The sequence below is a fragment of the Hibiscus syriacus genome, unplaced genomic scaffold (genome assembly GCF_006381635.1).
Source record: "Hibiscus syriacus cultivar Baekdansim isolate YM2019G1 unplaced genomic scaffold, ASM638163v2 tig00109951_pilon, whole genome shotgun sequence".
NCBI lineage: Eukaryota > Viridiplantae > Streptophyta > Magnoliopsida > Malvales > Malvaceae > Hibiscus > Hibiscus syriacus.
The window spans coordinates 88,486-106,520 of NW_024062538.1; positions in this window are offsets into that span (position 1 = coordinate 88,486).

The window sequence follows — 18,035 nt, forward strand, 5'->3', positions numbered from 1 at the left end:
AAGCATCGGATTAGTGTAAAAACAAGCTAGAGATTTTGGTGGGATTCTTATAATCAAATGCTCTTGAGAGATACTAGAAGTTTTAAGTAATTAAATGAAGGAAAGTTAGTATGGATAAGTAGAGAAGAGTTAAATAGCATTATTGTGTGTAAATATAAAGAAATTAGGCCCCATTTGGCTAATAATCATGTTAAAAACTGGAAAATCTGGGCAAGGGTATCGAACCTGATAGATCAGTACCGATACTATAAGCTAAAATGGGATGAATTAGCTAAGTAGTATCGATACTGATTCAATCAGTATTGATACCGACAAGGTAGTATTGATACCATGGTAAGGGTATCGATACCAAACATCATCGAAGCTAAAATTGGTATCGGTATCGGAAGGGGGTATCGGTACCATAGTATGGTAGTATCGATACCATGGTGAGGATATCGATACCAGGTAACATCGAACCTAAAATTGGTATCGATGCTGTCAGGGGGTATCGATACCATAGTATAGAAGTACTTGTACCAGGGTAGTAATATCGATACTATAGAGCCATAAATTTTAAAAATAGGCTAATATTGGTATATAAAGTTAATGATATGTCCCTTTGAGTATGGTTTAATTATAATGGTTAGGAAATATACTAACATTGGGTATAGTACATGTTTTAATGGGTACTTGAGTAGATCAGAACCAAGCTCCCGAGTCAAGCAAAACTAAAGACAAAGGCAAAGTACCAGAGTGATCAGCTTTGCAATTTTTTTTACATAGCGAGGAAAGTAAGGTGAGTACATTATTGTAATTATTTGAGATGAAGAAGATTTATACTGATTCAACTTAAAACGTTTAAATTAATTTATGTTCTATAGTATTGACTATGTTATTTATTATATGTATGGAAAGAGTATTATGAATGAGTTTTAGAGAATGAACTACTCTAGAACAAATGAATAAAATAATAATGCATATGGGTAATTTATTGGCATGAGAGGATGCCATAACTGAAATGCATAAGGGTGTATTATTGGCATAAAAGAATAATGCATATGGGTGCATTATTGGCATGAAAGGATGCCATAGCTGAAATGCATATGGGTGCAGTATGGGCATAAAAGAATAATGCATATGGGTGCATTATTGGCATGAAAGGATGCCATAGCTGAAATGCATATGGGTGCACTATCGGCATAAAAGAATAATTCATATGGGTGCATTATTGGCATGAAAAGATGTCATAGCTGAAATGCATATGGGTGCATTATCGACATAAAAGAATAATGCATATGGGTACATTATTGGCATGAAATAATGCATTAAGGCATGAAATGATGCCATAAATAAAATGAAATTTAACGAATAATTAATACAAAAAAATTAAAAGAAAAATGTATATGAAAGAAATGTATGTTGGACATACTAAGGATGTTTATGATGAGAATTATAAAAAGAGTTTGGTTTCAATAATAGGTACTTATTTAATCCTTATAGATGATGCGAATTATTTAAAAAAAAAACTAAGAAATTCATAATAAGTTTATGAATTTTTGTATTGGTAGTGGGTGTACAACCCATGTAAATTATAGAAATGTTTGGGGAATGACTGCTTTGGCACTACAGGTGCAAAGTATAGAATCTATAATGAAATTAAATAGTTAATTGATAATATGTCTAATTATTAGAGTAGGATTTGTTTTAAAGTAAAAGACTAAAGGAATTATAATGCATTTTTTATATAATTGGTGCATAAGTGGTATAAAAGGATGATATATATATATATATATATATATATATATATATATATATATATATATATATATGTATACAAAAAATGTACATTAATGCATAATTGTAAGATGAATGTCATAAAGGAAAAACGTAAACAGTACATAATGGGCATGAAAGGATGTCCCAAAATGAAAATACAAAATGGTGTGTTAACAGTATGTAAGGTGCCACCCATGATGATTATAAAAGATACATCATCAATTAGCACTTTGGTGCAATGCATGTATAGTAATTACTCATTTAATGTACACAGGGCAAATAAAGAATAAAGGGGAAAATATACAGAAGGATAAGTATGATGGAATACTAAGAATAATTTCCATGATGGTATGAAAGAATTATGGTTTAACTGAGAATGGATTAACTGGTCCCTATGAATGATGAAATTAAATTATCCATTCAGTATTTATAAGATATTATCGTATAATTGTAATATCCTTACAATATTATGTCTCATTAAGTAAATACTTAATGTGTGTTTATTTCACGTATAGGTAAAATCAAAGATTAGTTGTGTAACGAGTGTAGCAGTAGTAGCAGCTTTCATCAATTAAAGATTGACTCATCAGTAGCATTATGAAAATCTTATTCATTTCGAGAACATAGTCGGCTTGTAATTAAATTGTAGTGAATATTTTGAAGTGTATTTAAGTGATAATTTTAGTATGTTTCTTTTATAAATATCATATTTTATATTTGATCAAATTGCAACAATTGTTTACGGGGTTTTAAATGCAAAAAGTTTTATAAAGTGATGTGACCTCTGTATCTCATGTACGGAAAGGTATACGAGATATGGATGTTATATTTATTGGTATCAGAGCTAAGGTTTAGTCGATTCTCGACCGAAATCGAATGTATTTTAATGTAAAAGGATTACATACCATTAAGATTGTCAAAGTTACTGATATGGTGTCAATTAGAGGGTGATTAATGTTACTCCTTATTAACTTGAGTGTTATTCTTATATACTAAGGATAAAGGTAAGGAAGTAGATGATATTGAAAAGAATGTTGAGATTAAAATTGACCCCAGAGAATTCAACATGATTTTAGTATAATGACGTAAAAGGGTAGTAGTAGCTAGGGATTTTCCTTCACTCTGTAGAAGGAATGCCCCAGTGTTTGGCGATGATTCTGTATTTGAGGAATCTATTAAAAAGTTTGAACGGTTTACAAGAGAAGTTGAATCGGATGAGGATCCAGAGGATATTTCTGAATATAGTGATGATTCCAAGATTTCTTCAGGTAAGCTTAATTAATTGAGAAATATTCAAGTGAACCATTAAATTGTTCAAAGTGTTGTTAATTTGAGTAAGAGGAAAGGAGTAAGCGGTAAATACATTGACCACTAAAAGCCTATATAAAGATGAATTATTAGTGGATCAAGTGATTATGAGTTTGTTTAAGAGTAAATTTGGTTATTAGTGTAATTTTTGCATTAACTGTTATGGGGTTATTGCTATAAAGTTGTCAAGTCTTATTATTTAATAATGTGGATAATTAGACTTTGATAGTCGAAAGATAAAATGTTTCAAATGCTCGGGAATATTTTAAATAGATCTCAAAAGTTACAAAGATTTTCTCAAGAAGGAAATGAAAGATTTTAGAATAAAAGTATTCTATTTAACTTAATCTTGAGTGAGATGATAGTAGTAAACCCTAGTGGGTGATGGTGCAAATATGAGTTGGTCAGGTAGTAAACAATTGATAAAAATTCCAGGGGCTATGTTCCCGGTGAACTTGATGAAATTATAATTTGATGAGTTAAAATCATATTTAATATAAATTGTTTGTCTCTAGAGACGATTATTTCAAAAAAATGCAAAGGATATGGAAATTATAGTTTTTAGTGAGAAAGTAAAATAATCTCTCAAGGTGATATCGAAAATGATTGTAAAGAAAATGATATCAAAAAGATCTATATATATATAACTTTTATGGTTAATGTGATAGATACTCAAATAATTAAAGTAGAAGTATTTGATAGTTTTACAAAAATTTAGGAATTTATAGATGTCTTTTCAAGTAAATTTATTGAGTTACTCCATATCGAAAGGTGGAATTCAAGGTTAATAGTTATTAAGGTATTGAACATGTTTCTATGATTAAGTATTAAATGACTTAAGTGAGTCAAGAGAATTAGAGACTCAATTATAAGAGTTGATTGATCAAAGTTTTATCAACTCGAGTATTTCATCTTGGGAAGTATGTGTGATATTAGCGAAAAGGAAGATAAATTTATGTGGTTATACATAGATTTTGACAGTTAAATAAGACTCTTCGAGATAAGAACTTGTTTGTCAAACTATTCAAATGTGAAACTTTGGTTAGCAAAGATGGTTTTCTTTGATCGTGTTGTTTCGTCATAAGGTATAAGAGTAGATCTTAAGAAAAACTTATGATGTAGTAAATTGAAAACTCCCAAAGAATGATCCTGAAGTTTGGATTTCTTTGGGGCTTGTTGTTTACTATCGAAAGTTAGTGAAAAAACTTTTTGGCGTTAGCTTTGCTGCTAATCAAGTTTTAAGGAAAGATATGTCTTTTTGAAGGGTCAAGAGAGTCTTGGAAATACTAAAGAGGATTATAACAGAGATAATAGTGTTTATACAACTTGGGTGGTAAATATTATGTAGTTTTTACTAATGCATCTATAAACGATTTAGGAAGTGTGCTTATGCACAAAGGTAAGGTTGTGGCATATGCCTCAATAAAGTTAAAGACTCACAATAGGAATTATCTACGCATGATTTAGACTCGACCGTAGTCAAGTATATTAAAAGATTTGATGTCATTAATTGTATAGTGGGCGGTGCTATAGTTGTGCTAATTACAAAAGTCTCATGTTGATTTAAAGAGAAAAGTAGTTAAGTAGCAAGAAAGTGATAAAGTTTTTCTGAAAGTATCACTTTGGAATGAAGTATTACGGTTTGGACTGAGTTTGAGAATTATTGAACCTTAATAAATTTTATCAGCTAGCTTTTGTCTCTCGAAATGGACAAGACATATAATGTTTTCATGTGTCATTTCTTAGTAACGACCAATCAAATCCATTGCATGTTCTTACTTTCGGAAATAGAGATTCGAATAAAATTGAATTATGAAAAAAAACCAATGCAGATTCTGACTAGAGAAATCCAGAAACCGCGTAACAAAACGATTTCTCTAGTTGAAGTATTATGGTAAATGCATAAAATCTTTAAATTTGAGGATGAATTTTCTTAAGGGGGAGAATTGTAATACCCCAAATAGTAGGTCAGTAACTAATTTGAAAGGAATTAAAAAATTGGAAGACTAAATTGAATAAAAGGTAAAGTATAAGAAATGACTTAAGTAAGATAATGTGTAAGAGATGGATTAATGAAAGGGCATTTTGGTCTTTTTAAGTGAAATGAACTTAAAACATATTTAAATTCTAGGGATTTAATTAAAAGGGGAAAGTAAGTCAAATAAGCTATTTCTTATTCTTCTTTCTTCTTTGTTCTTTCATGTGGGTTTTGCTCTCCTCCATAGCTCCAAAGGTAAACTTTAATTAATCAGTTTTCCATTCAATTATGGGTAGTTCTTGTAACCTTAAGTGATATACAAGCTTAAGGAAAGGTTATATATGATTAAAATTATGAGATGGAAGAAATAATAGTGAATCAAAAAAATGGGTTTTGAAATGATATGTTAAAATATGAGTGTTTATTAAGGTTTATTAGTAGAATTGACTTGTCATAGAGGTAAATGAAAGATTAGAAGCATCGGGTTAGTGTAAAAACAAGCTAGAGATTTTGGTGTGATTCTTAGAATCAAATGCTCTTGAAGGATACTAGATGTTTTAAGTAATTAAATGAAGGAAAGTTAGTATGGATAAGTAGAGAAGAGTTAAATAGCATTGTTGGGTGTAAATTTAAAGAAATTAGGCCCCATTTGGCTAATAATCGAGTTAAAAATTGGAAAATATGGGCAAGGGTATCGGTACTGATAGAACAGTACCGATAGTATAGGCTAAAATGAGATGAATTAGCTAAGTAGTATCGATACTTATTCAATCAGTATCGATACCGATTAGGCAATATCGATACCATGGTAAGGGTATCGATACCAATAATCATCGAACCTAAAATTGGTATCGATATAGTATCGATACCATGAAAAGGGTATTGATACCAGGAAACATCGAACCTAAAATTGGTATCGATACCATAAGGGGGTATCAGTACCATAGTATAGAAGTATCGATACCAGTGTAGTAGTATCGGCACTATCGATACTATGGAGCCAGAAATGTTAAAAAGAGACTGATATTGGTATAGAAAGTTAATGATATGTTCTTTTGAGTATGGTTTAAGTATAATGGTTAGGAACTATACTAACATTGGGCATAGTACATGTTTTAATGGGTGCTTGAGTAGATCGGAACCAAGCTCCTGAGTCAAGCAAAACTAAAGACAAAAGCAAAGTACTGGAGTGATCAACTTTGCATTTTGGATACATAGCGAGAAAAGTCAGGTGAGTGCATTACTATAATTATTTGAGATGAAGAAGATTTATATTGATTCAAATTAAAACATTTAAATTAATTTATGTTATATAGTATTGACTACGTTATTTATTATATGTATGGAAAAAGTTTTATGAATGAGTTTTAGAGTATGAACTACTCTAGAACGAATGAATAAAAGAATAATGCATATGAGTGCTTTATTGGCATGAAAGGATGCCATAGTTGAAATGCATAAGGGTGCATTATCGTCATAAAAGAATAATGTATATGGGTACATTATTGGCATGAAAGGATGTCATAGCTGAAATGCATATGGGTGCATTATAGGCATAAAAGAATAATGCATATGGGTTTATTACTGGCATGAAAGGATGTCATAGCTGAAATGCATATGGGTGCATTATCGGCATAAAAGAATAATTCATATGGGTACATTATTGGCATGAAAGGATGTCATAGCTGAAATGCATATGGGGGCATTATCGGCATAATAGAATAATACATATGGGTGCATTATTGGCATGAAATGATGTATTAAGTCATGAAAGGATGCCATAAATAAAATGAAATTTAATGAATAATTACAACAACAAAATGAAAACAAAAATGTATAACAAAGAAAGGTTTGTTGGAAATACTAAGGATGTTTATAATGATAATTATAAAAGGAGTTTGGTTTCAATAATAGGGACTTATTTAATCCTTATAGATGATGTGAATTATTTCAAAAAAACTAAGAAATTCATAATAAGTTTATGAATTTTCGTATTGGTAGTGGGTGTGCAACCCATGTAAATTATAGAAATGTTTGGGGAATGACTGTTTTGGCACTACATGTGTAAACTATATAAATTATAATGAAATTAAATAGTTAATTAATAATATGTCTAATTATTAGAGTAGGATCTGTTTAAAAGTAAAAGACTAAAGGAATTATATTGCATTTTTATATAAACGGTGCATAAGTGGTTTGAAATGATGCTATATATATGTATACATAAAATGTACATCAATGCATAATTGTAAGATGGATTGTATAAAGGAAAAACGTAAACAGTACATAATGGGCGTGAAAGGATGTTCTAAAATGAAAATACAAAATGGTGTGTTAACAGTATGTAAGGTGCCACCCATGATGATTATAAAAGATACATGATCAATTGGCACTTTGGTGCAATGCATGTGTAGTAATTTCTCATTTAATGTACACAGGGCAAATAAAGAATAAAGTGGGAAAATATACAGAAGGATAAGTATGACGGACATAATAAGAATAATTTCCATGATGGTATGAAAGAATTATGGTTTAACTGAGGAGGTCTTAACTGGTCCTTATGAATGATGAAATTAAATTATTCATTCAATATTTTATACGATAGTCATATAATTGTAATATCCTTGCAGTATTATGTCTCATTAACTAAATACTTAACTTGAGTTTATTTCACGCGTAGGTAAACGCAAAGATTAGTTGTGTAAGGAGTGTAGCAGTAGAAAAAGCTTTCATCAATTAAAGGTTGACTCATCAGTAACATTATGACAATCTTATTCATTTTGAGAACATAGTCGGCATGTAATTAAACTGTAGTGAATATTTTGTAATGTATTTAAGTGATAGTTTTAGTATGTTGCTTTTATAAATATAATATTTTATAGTTGATCAAATTGTAACAAATTTTTATGGGTTTTTAAATGACAAAAAGTTTTATAAAGTCATGTGACCTCTGTATCTTGTGTACGAAAAGGTATATGGGATATGGGTGTTACAATCACGTTCTGAATAACTGATGATTCCGTTAGCTAATCAACTCTTTCGATAGTGATTTTAATTTTCGGTATTCTATCAGTATACTGAAGATCCATGTTCCCATACTCGAAAAGATTATCAAGTACCTCCGAATAATATCTGGAACCTCTAGTGTATTCCCTAATCACATGGATGTTTTCTCTAATTTATGTTTTGATCTCTACTCTAATTTTTGATATCTCTATTTACTGACTAAAATTATGTTTATACGGGTACTCTGGGACTATGGTATGACTGGAGAATCTGGTAGGTTCAGTCATTGTTGGGAATTCCTTGAATAGGTTCAGCACTTACTGGTAATTCCTTATGGACCTAAGACGACCCTTGGGTAGGCTCTGCGGCCCCGAGATTTCTCTTGGGTAGGCCCCGTGGCCCCGAGAACTTTCTTGGGTAGGCTCTCAGGCCCCAAGGTGCTCCCTTAGGTTATGCAGTTCTGGGGAACTGCATATGGAGTTCGGTTGGAGGGTTTTACAATGGTTTTTGAAAAATACATTTTAAACTGCTACTGTTTTAAAAAGATTTGTACTTTTTTACTGGTTTTGTAGGAAAACACTAGACACCTATTATGGTCTCTTGAACCCAGTCATCCGAAATATTTCCTCTGAACTGAAAGCTTATTGTCTTTTACTATCTGAGATATCAGTGGAACCTCAACTCAACATAAAAGTATGTCTGAACCAATAAGGAAACATATACTTATATGTTATCTGCATGTTCTTTAGCGTCAACTGGTAGTTCTGTATTACTGAGATTTCCAAAGCTCACTCTGTTACTCACATTTTCAGGTTAAAAGAATTGAACCAGTGCAACAATCGACATTAGTAAGGTAGTTCCATGTGATTAGGGGCATGTAACTTGTATTTTGTTTTTATATCCGAGTTTGGAATCTATTTTATTTCTGAATATTGTTAAATTTTACTTTTTTATTTCTAAATTTTTTTATGATTTTAAGTGTTTTAACAGAAATTTTAACTTTCCGGGATTTTTATGGTGGGTCGCTCCGGTGACCCTAATGTGGCACCCCAGATCGAATCGGGTCACCCGTATCGGTATGAAGGCGTTAAAATCCAACTGAAATCAAATAAATCTTGGAAAGAGTAGTCAATCCCTCGAGAAAATATTTGTCTCTAAGACTTGAAGAAACACTTTGGGCCTATAGGACAGCTTATAAAATTCCTTTGGGTATGTCACCTTATTTCCTTTTATATGGAAAAGCTTGTCTCCTACCCATTGAGCTAGAGCACAAAGCCACGTGGACGCTTAAGAAGCTGAAACATGATCTCAATGCTATTGGGGAATAAAGAATTCTGGAGATTAATGAGCATGAAGAGCTATGCAACAACGCATATAGGAGTGCTCGAATTTACAAGGACAAGAGTAAGAGATGGCATGATAAACATATAGTGCCAAAATTACTTTTGAAGAATCTAATTAATGGAACCATATTCAAAGTGAATAGGTAGCGTCTGAAGCATTATTGGAAACAACAAAGCTTCGATATTTCCTCCATCACACTCATCAATCCCCCTCTTTTTAAATTTATTTTGTTAAAGATAAGTCTATTTTGACATTAGTTAGTTATTTAATTTTGGTTAGATTTTGATTAATTTTTATTTTCTTTTTGACCAGGTTAAATGTTGAAGCTTTTCTACTAAAATGCTTCTCCTGAAAACTACGTGTGCCAAACCTGCTGCTATAGCATATGCCAGCTGGATGAGTAACTTTTGGTAAAAAGTAAATGGTGTGAGATGTCACCCACTTTTACATCATCCATATCAACTGCCTACCTTACCTTATCCCTACCATCCAAATTATATTTTTATCCTCATTTTGAAATTTTATTTTTTAAACCCCTATTTTTCACTTTTACACGCAACCTTAAATATTCCCAACCCTAAGATTTACTCACACTTATTTCATTTTACCTATCCCCTCATTCTTTGTCGTTTCTCTTCCACTTTCCCAAGACTTTTCATTTTTTTTGTTCTTTAAAATTTCTTCCTTTTTCTCAAGTAAATCTTCCACCATCCATCGCACCAAAAAAGAACATGGCTGTTAAGAGCTCCAACAGTCCGTCGGTTTCCCCGCTGCCAACCTCGTAGTCGAAAACCACCATTGAACCTATGAAATTTCTGGAGGTTACGCAGCACCAACGTTACATCGACTTTTCTAATCAGGAGTTCGTTAATGAGCAAGCTTTCGACCTCTCCACCGCCGAGGACTTAACCCCATTTGTATATATCACCAACGTCATTAACAAAATGAAATGGGAGACCATTTGCTCCTATCCTAGTGAAATCAACCACCATTGGGTATGGGAGTTCTACAACAACCTGATACTTGAGGACAAGCCATTGATTTTTTTCCGAGAAAAGCTGGTGGGCTACTCAGATCAATAGCCTGCTGCGTCTTGAGGATGGAGTGTGTCAGCACACTGAGTTTGTGAATAAACTTACCATTGGAGATTTGGAGCAAGTTGCCAAAGTTGTTTGCTTTCCCGAAAAAGCGTGGATTAAGTCTTTATTTGGAGGCTACACCATGAGGTGTTTGGGCCTTAATCGTGAAGCAAGAGTATGGTTTGTTTTTCTCCACACACGTTTAATGTCCACAATGCATTTTTCAACCATCAATAGAGATAGGATTTTAATGACGCACTCCATCTTGAAATGTCAAGTTATTGATGTTGGACAAATTATCTCTGCTGCTTGTAGCCAAAAGGCTAGCAGTTACCTTTATTTTCCTTCATCATAATTACACTATGCCAAAAAGAACTAGTGGCTAGATTATTTTCTGACCAGGTATCTGAGAACCGGAATGTTATTACTATCACTGTGATCAAGCGCACTTTGCTAAAGGAAGATATTGACCTCGAGCAATCCATGCCAAAGCCAAGTAAGCCACGCCATGCTACTGGCTAAGCTACTGACCCACAACATGTGAACCAATCATTTGATCTGTCGGGGGCTATGGCATCTATGTCAGCACAGCAAGCTAATATCTTGTCTATGCTAAGTCATACGATTGAGAATCAATATCATCTACATTCGGCCCAAGTATAGTGCTAGCAGTATGCTCAAGCCAGGGATGATATCTTGAATAAGTTATCCGCCTCATTGGTTAAGAGTGGGAAGTTTATCTCTCCCAATTTTCCCGCTAGTCTTCTTGCGGACTTGGCTCAACCACATATATTCGATGCTTTGGATAGTTCTGATAGTGTTGAGAAAGTACCAACAACCAATACTGATGATGGAGCACATTATGTGGAAGCTAAAACCAAAACTGAGGAAGAAGCTGCAGAGGAAGCCGTCGAGGAAGAGGAAGAGGAAGTTGACGAGGAGGAAGAGGTTGATTCAGCAACCTCAACTGATGTCATTACTGCTGGGTCTGATACTGATGACCCCATAGACACCATCGAGGTAGCTTGTTAAGGAAAGAATAAGGAAACACTTGTCAGTCATGAGGAGACAGTTGCACAACAACTGTAAGACTTAACCAATGATACTGTTGTAAATGATACTGCAGTAATGGAGCAGCAGCAGATAGATATAGTCCATCTTGTCTCCAATGTACTAGAGGATGTAAAGCAATTAGAAGACACCAGCTAGTTTGGAGATATCAACATTGACTCACTACAAAAGACTATGATGCATATGCCTATCTTGGAAGTGGTCGCTGCTATTGACTATGCAAAAATTGTTAGTCAAATTATGAAGGAAAAACAACAAGCCACTGCGAGTCAACTTAAGAGTTCGTCTGATACTGTTGTGGGCGGCTCTAGGGAGAATTTGGAGAACCTTGGCAATATTACACCCAAACCAGTCAAGAAGGTTCCCCTTGTTATTCTCGATGTTGTTGTGGTCCAGGCCACATCAATGTCCATCGGCATGAAAAAGAAGAGTTCAATGAAGGCCAAAGTCACTTCTAAGCGAGTCTGTTCCACCACTGCTAGCCCGCGCAAGAGCCCAAGAAAACCAAACTAGGGGATTCTCATTCCCTTTTCTTTATTTGTTTTTATTTTTCATTGTTTGCATTGAGAACAATGCCTCGATTAGGTTTAGGGGTGTTGTCAATTGGTTTGGTGCATTTGTCACTTTGTTGTATGTAGTTTTGTTTTAGTAATAGTATGTTGTTAAGAAATTGTTTAGTATTCTGTTTGCATATTGTTGCATATAGCATTGTTTAGTTTTGCACGAAAAATACCATGGATTAAGTTGTTAAAATCAATGAACTTTTAAGTCATTTTGATGATGCCCAATAATGAAATAGGTAAGAGAATGAAATGCTATAGAGTTGCTTAAAAACTTATTTGATAGCATTAGACAATGAAAACTACTAGAGCTACCTAACACTGGCTCTAGCTAAGAATTGATTGGATACATCTAGCCTGCACACTTGCACATTGTAGACCTGATTTGAATGAGCATTGCAGTTCCTACTTGAGATTATATGGATGTTGTTTACATTCATGCAGCATAATTCTGAGGGTTGAAAAATGAAGTAAATGTTGAATTGGTTTTTCTGGTCTTAATTTATGGTATTGGTGTTTAGTTAGTTGTATATCATGTTTGTGTTGCTTGATGACAAGCAAAGAACTAGGTTTGGGGGTGTGATAACTCTCCAAAAGAGCTATTAATTTAGCACTTTATACCTAGGTTTAGCTTGAATCTGAGTATGTTTAAAAGCATTTTAGGATTAGTTTAGTCTTATTTTTATATATTTTTGCATTATTTAAAGTTTGGTTAACTCGGGCTAATTTCTGAATTTTTCTGTTGAAAAATGTGTAAATGTTGTAGCTTTGAAGAAAATGCTACAGCAACTGATGACTCACTAGGCTGGGCAGAACCTTCTACAATAGGGATAGTTGGCTGGGACAGCTGTATCCTCTCTAATCAGCTACTGTTACATGGAGAAGCTTCATTAGAGACAATTTTGACCTCCTCAACCTATAAATAGGATCCCTTCCAGCTCATTTAATCATCAATTATTCATTATATCATCTTCCACACAAAATCTCTCATCTCTTTTCCATGGCTGCCTAAGCTGCCCAACTGTGGAGTGTTGTAGCATCTGGGGATCAGTCTTCACCAAGTAGCACTGGCAGTTGACAATATCACTTCAGCTACTTAGACTTTGCCTGAGATAGGGAAGTTTAGAAAGTTGATTTTATATATTTTTGGATGTTGAACGTTCTAAATTTAGCCTTTTGGGTGGAACCCTTGTTTTTATGAATGGTATTTAGTTTTCTACCTTGTGCCTTATGTTTTTTGAATGGTGAAAGAGATTTCATTATTTAAGTATGTTGTTATTTTATTTAGAGATAAATTGAATGAATTGCATGCTAATTTCGTGGCTTTGGTATTGTGAGAAGCAAATGCATGCTGAGATGTATGCTGCCAAATGTTTAACATCATTACTATATGATTGTTTATATTAGTGAGAGCTAATTCATATTAATCCATTAATAGTAATTAATGTTGAACACGTTGTAGTTAAATTAATTGCATGAATTAAACAAGGAATCCCTTTTATCATCCCACTTTATTTGATTTCTAACTCTGTATTATTCTCAATGTTATAGCATGACTATGCCTCTAATCCATTATCTTTTATCTTTTAATACTTGTTTCATTTATATGTTAATTAATCCAACTTTTATTTCATTAACTCAATTGTAAACTTTCTGCTCTATGTGGGTTTGACATCTGAAATCCCAAAAAGATTTCCACTTTATTAATTGGTGACGATACATATACGTGAGTGATTACTATAGCATTTTTAAGATCATCAAAACTTCTCAGCAGAAAGTGAGTCATTCGCTGTAAGTGGGTGTACAAAAAGAATGAAGTAATTACAGTATTTTAATAACCCAAATATAAGGCAAGATTGGTCGTAAAGTGGTTCAACCAAATGTTGGGCATTGACTTCAATGATTACTATGTGATATGTTGAGCTTGAGCAGTTAGACATGAACACGAAGTTCTTTTATATCGAACTTGAAGAAGATATTTTCATGCAGTAGCCAGAGGGTTTCATGGTCTCAAGAAAGGAGGACCATGATTATTCACTAAACAATCTCTTTATAAACTTAAGTAGTCTCCTAGACAATGGTATAAGAGGTTTGACTCTTTTATGGTTTCTTTTGATATTAAGCTAAGTAATTTGATTGATGTGTTTAAGTTAAAATAAGTCTCGATGGTTTACCTATATATATGCTTCTTTATGTTGACAATATATGGATAGTTGCGAAAAACAAAGAAGAAATTAAGCAGTTGAAAACTCAACTTAATAAGGAGTTTGAGATGAAAGATATGAGTCCTACTAAAAAGATAGTCGGAATAGAGATTAGAAGAGACACAAAAGCATTCAAATTATACCTTTGTCAAAAGGGATACATTGAAAAGTTTCTTCTCATGTTTAATATATAAGTGCGAAGCCTGTGAGCACTCTGCTAGTAGCTCACTTTAGACTTTGATTGGATTGTTTGCTAAAATCATATGCAAAGGTAGATTACATGTCACATGTTCCATATTCTAGTGTAATGGGATCTCCAACATATGTTATGGTTTATACACGTCTGGACTTAACATACACAATTAGATCAGTGAGTAGATACATGACGAATCTTGGTAAAGAATATTAGAAATCTATCCAATGGATTTTCAGTTATCTTCGTGTTACTAGTGATATTTGCTTACAGTTTAGGTGAACTAGAGATGGAGTCGTGGGGTATGTAGATTCTGATTTTGCGAAAGATCTTGATAAGATGAGATCACTTACTTTGTCATTAGAAGATGTTCCATTAGTTGGAAAACTACTCTTTAGAGCACAATCTCCTTGTCAACTACAGAAACAGAGTATGTGACAATCACTAAAGCTTGTAAAGAAGTTATATGGTTAAAGGGAATCTTTGATGAACTTAGTGAAGACCTTCATGTTAGTATAGTGTTCTGTGATAGTTAAAGTGATATATTATTAATGAAAGATCATATGTTTCATGAGCAAACGAAACATATTGATATTCGCTATCACTTTGTGCGTGATGTAATTGCTCGAGTTGATATTGTTGTGAGCAAAGTCAGTACTCATGATAATTATGCAGATATGATGATCAAACCACTCACTACAATCAAGTTTGAGCATTTCTTTGACCTGGTGGATGTTCATTGCTGAAGATTATCCCCTTTGAAGGTGTGTTGTGAAAGATATGAAGAATATGTTCAATGAGAAATCATATCAAGGTGGAGATTGTTAGAGTTGTGACCTAATTTCTTATTGAATCAGTCCCCGTAGTACAGAGCAGTTTAATATGTTTCAAACTTTAACTTTTTGCCACATTTATGTTTATCAAGAAAAGAAATTCAGTTAGAGTAGGATTCTTCCTATGCAAGTTTCCTTGTTTACTTTATTTCCTATCCTTGTAAATAGAAAGTAGGGACTAGGGTTTTTTAGAGTGGTTTACATTGTAACAAATATTGTACTCTTTCGACTTAGTGAAAATTTCTTTTCATCTGCTCGTGGTTTTTCTCTTTTTGGATTTTCTGCGTAAATCTTAGTGAAACTTTCCTTGTTTACTTTATTTTCTTGTTCGATCATTTTATTTGTCGATTATCGTTCCAATATTATAGCATTGTATTCATTATATTTTTAATAAAAATATATAATTTGATTGTATTACTATTATAATTAAAACTAATTTTTTATAAGAAATTAATCATATAGATGTTATCAAAAAAATTCAATATATTTTATAAAGAAAATTTATTTAAAAATGTATTTCAATATCATATTAGTGATATATTTCTATGTACGACGTTCACTGTATACTAATCCACATATTTTTTTAAATTATTTTAAGGTAAACTAAACGTTTAGTATCTAAACTAATATTTTTTTGTTTTATTTTGATACCTAAACTTGATTTTTTTAAACCATATCTTACGTTTAGTTTAGATTTCATTTTGGTACCTCATCGTTAAAAACATAATAAAATTATTGTATGTGACATTTTTATGGGCAAATTAAATCATTCATCACTCAACTATCTTCTCACTCTTATTTTGGTTACTAAAGTTTAAAAATTTTCAATTTAACTACTCAACTTTTAAATTGCTTCTTTTTTTAATCACACTAATTTATTTCATTAATAATTTTTGTGACATGAAATTTTTATTTTTATTTTATTAATATATAATTAAAATAAGGGTAAAGTATAGTAATGGTCACTGAATATTTCTGAAGCTTACATTTAGGTCCCCTAACTTTTAAAACTTGCAATACAGTCCCCCAACATTTAATTCATTTACAATATGATCCCTGCACCTATGAAAATTAGGGTAAATTATATAAATGGTCACTGAACTTTTTAGGTACTTGGATTTAGGTCCCCCAACTTTTAAAACTTACAAAACAATCCTCAATTTTATTCTAAACCACAAATTCCAAAATAATTCAATTTCATTCTAAACCCTAAATTCCAAAATAATTCAATTACATTCTAAAACCCAAATTCTAAAATACTTCAATTTCTGTCTTTTTCTATAAATGACGTCAATGTCACTAAATTATTATTAATTTACTTTTTATATTTAAAAACATATGATAGTTTTTTAATATTAATTTAAAGACATGAAAATTTTTCAATAGTAAGAATATATGATAATAATTCATTTATTTAAAAATAAATATATTTATGATTATTTGTGTATGTTTTTATATCTAATCATACGTGTTAATATATTTTATATCTTTCATATAAATATTAATACTACATAAATAGCAGAGTCAAAATTTTATATATGAGTTATGTTAATTATAGTAATGATGTATAAATATATTTTTATTTTTATATTATTTATATTATAATTAAAATATAAATATTACCATGATAATTAAATATTTATGTACTTATTACATCGACTATTTTTTGTAGAAAAATTAATTAAGAAAATCATAAAAAAACAATAAAAAATAAACACTGAAGTTGACTACTTCAAAAATAAAATAAATCAATAATTTAATATAATATACCCTAAGTTGATGATAACAATCAACTCAAAAGAGATGGGGTTTGTGCCATGTTTTCGTAACGTACGTAAACTTTCTATTTCATGGTCACGTATTCTTTTAGTTCTAGCACGATCTATTTTTTAATTTTCTAATACACTTAACAAAATTATATTATAACTCGTTAAGTGATTTCATAGGTAAAAAAATGTTATTTTCTTTAAAAGTTTTAAATTCAAACAATTGTGTTTGTAGGGTATATCTATATTATTAATAAATTAAAAAATTTGAATAAATACTATCTTATAATCACATCAAACTATTAAAAAACTAAATTATAATTGAAATAAATAAAAATTATAAGGATGTCAATTGGGGATTTTGATTCTTAATTTTTTCATTGAGAGATTGTGTTTTTTTATTCAATTTCTTCCATAATCATTTTTTATATTTAAATTATTGAAGGTCACGAAATTTACATTTACGAGGAGGGAGTTTATTTTTTTTCTTCACAAAAGTAAAAAAATCAAAACGCTATCACGTTCTTAAAGATAATCTAGTATATTCCTCCTTAAATTGAAATATTTTAGAATGTAATTGAATTATTTTGGAATTTAGGGTTTAGAATGAAATTGAATTACTTTGGAATTTGAGGTTTAAAATGAAATTGAGGAATGTTTTGTATGTTTTAAAAGTTAGGGTACCTAAATTCAAGTGCCTGAAAAGTTCAGTGGCCATTTATATAATTTACCCTAATTTTCATAGGTGCGGGGACCATATTGCAAATGGATTAAATGTTGGGGGATTGTATTGCAAGTTTTAAAAGTTGAGGGACCTAAATGCAAGCTTCAAAAATGTTCAGTGACCATTACTATACTTTACCCTTAAAATAAAAAAGGGTAAACTATGCGAAAAGTCTCATTTGTTTTCGGTCTGGCCAACTTTGGCCATCAAT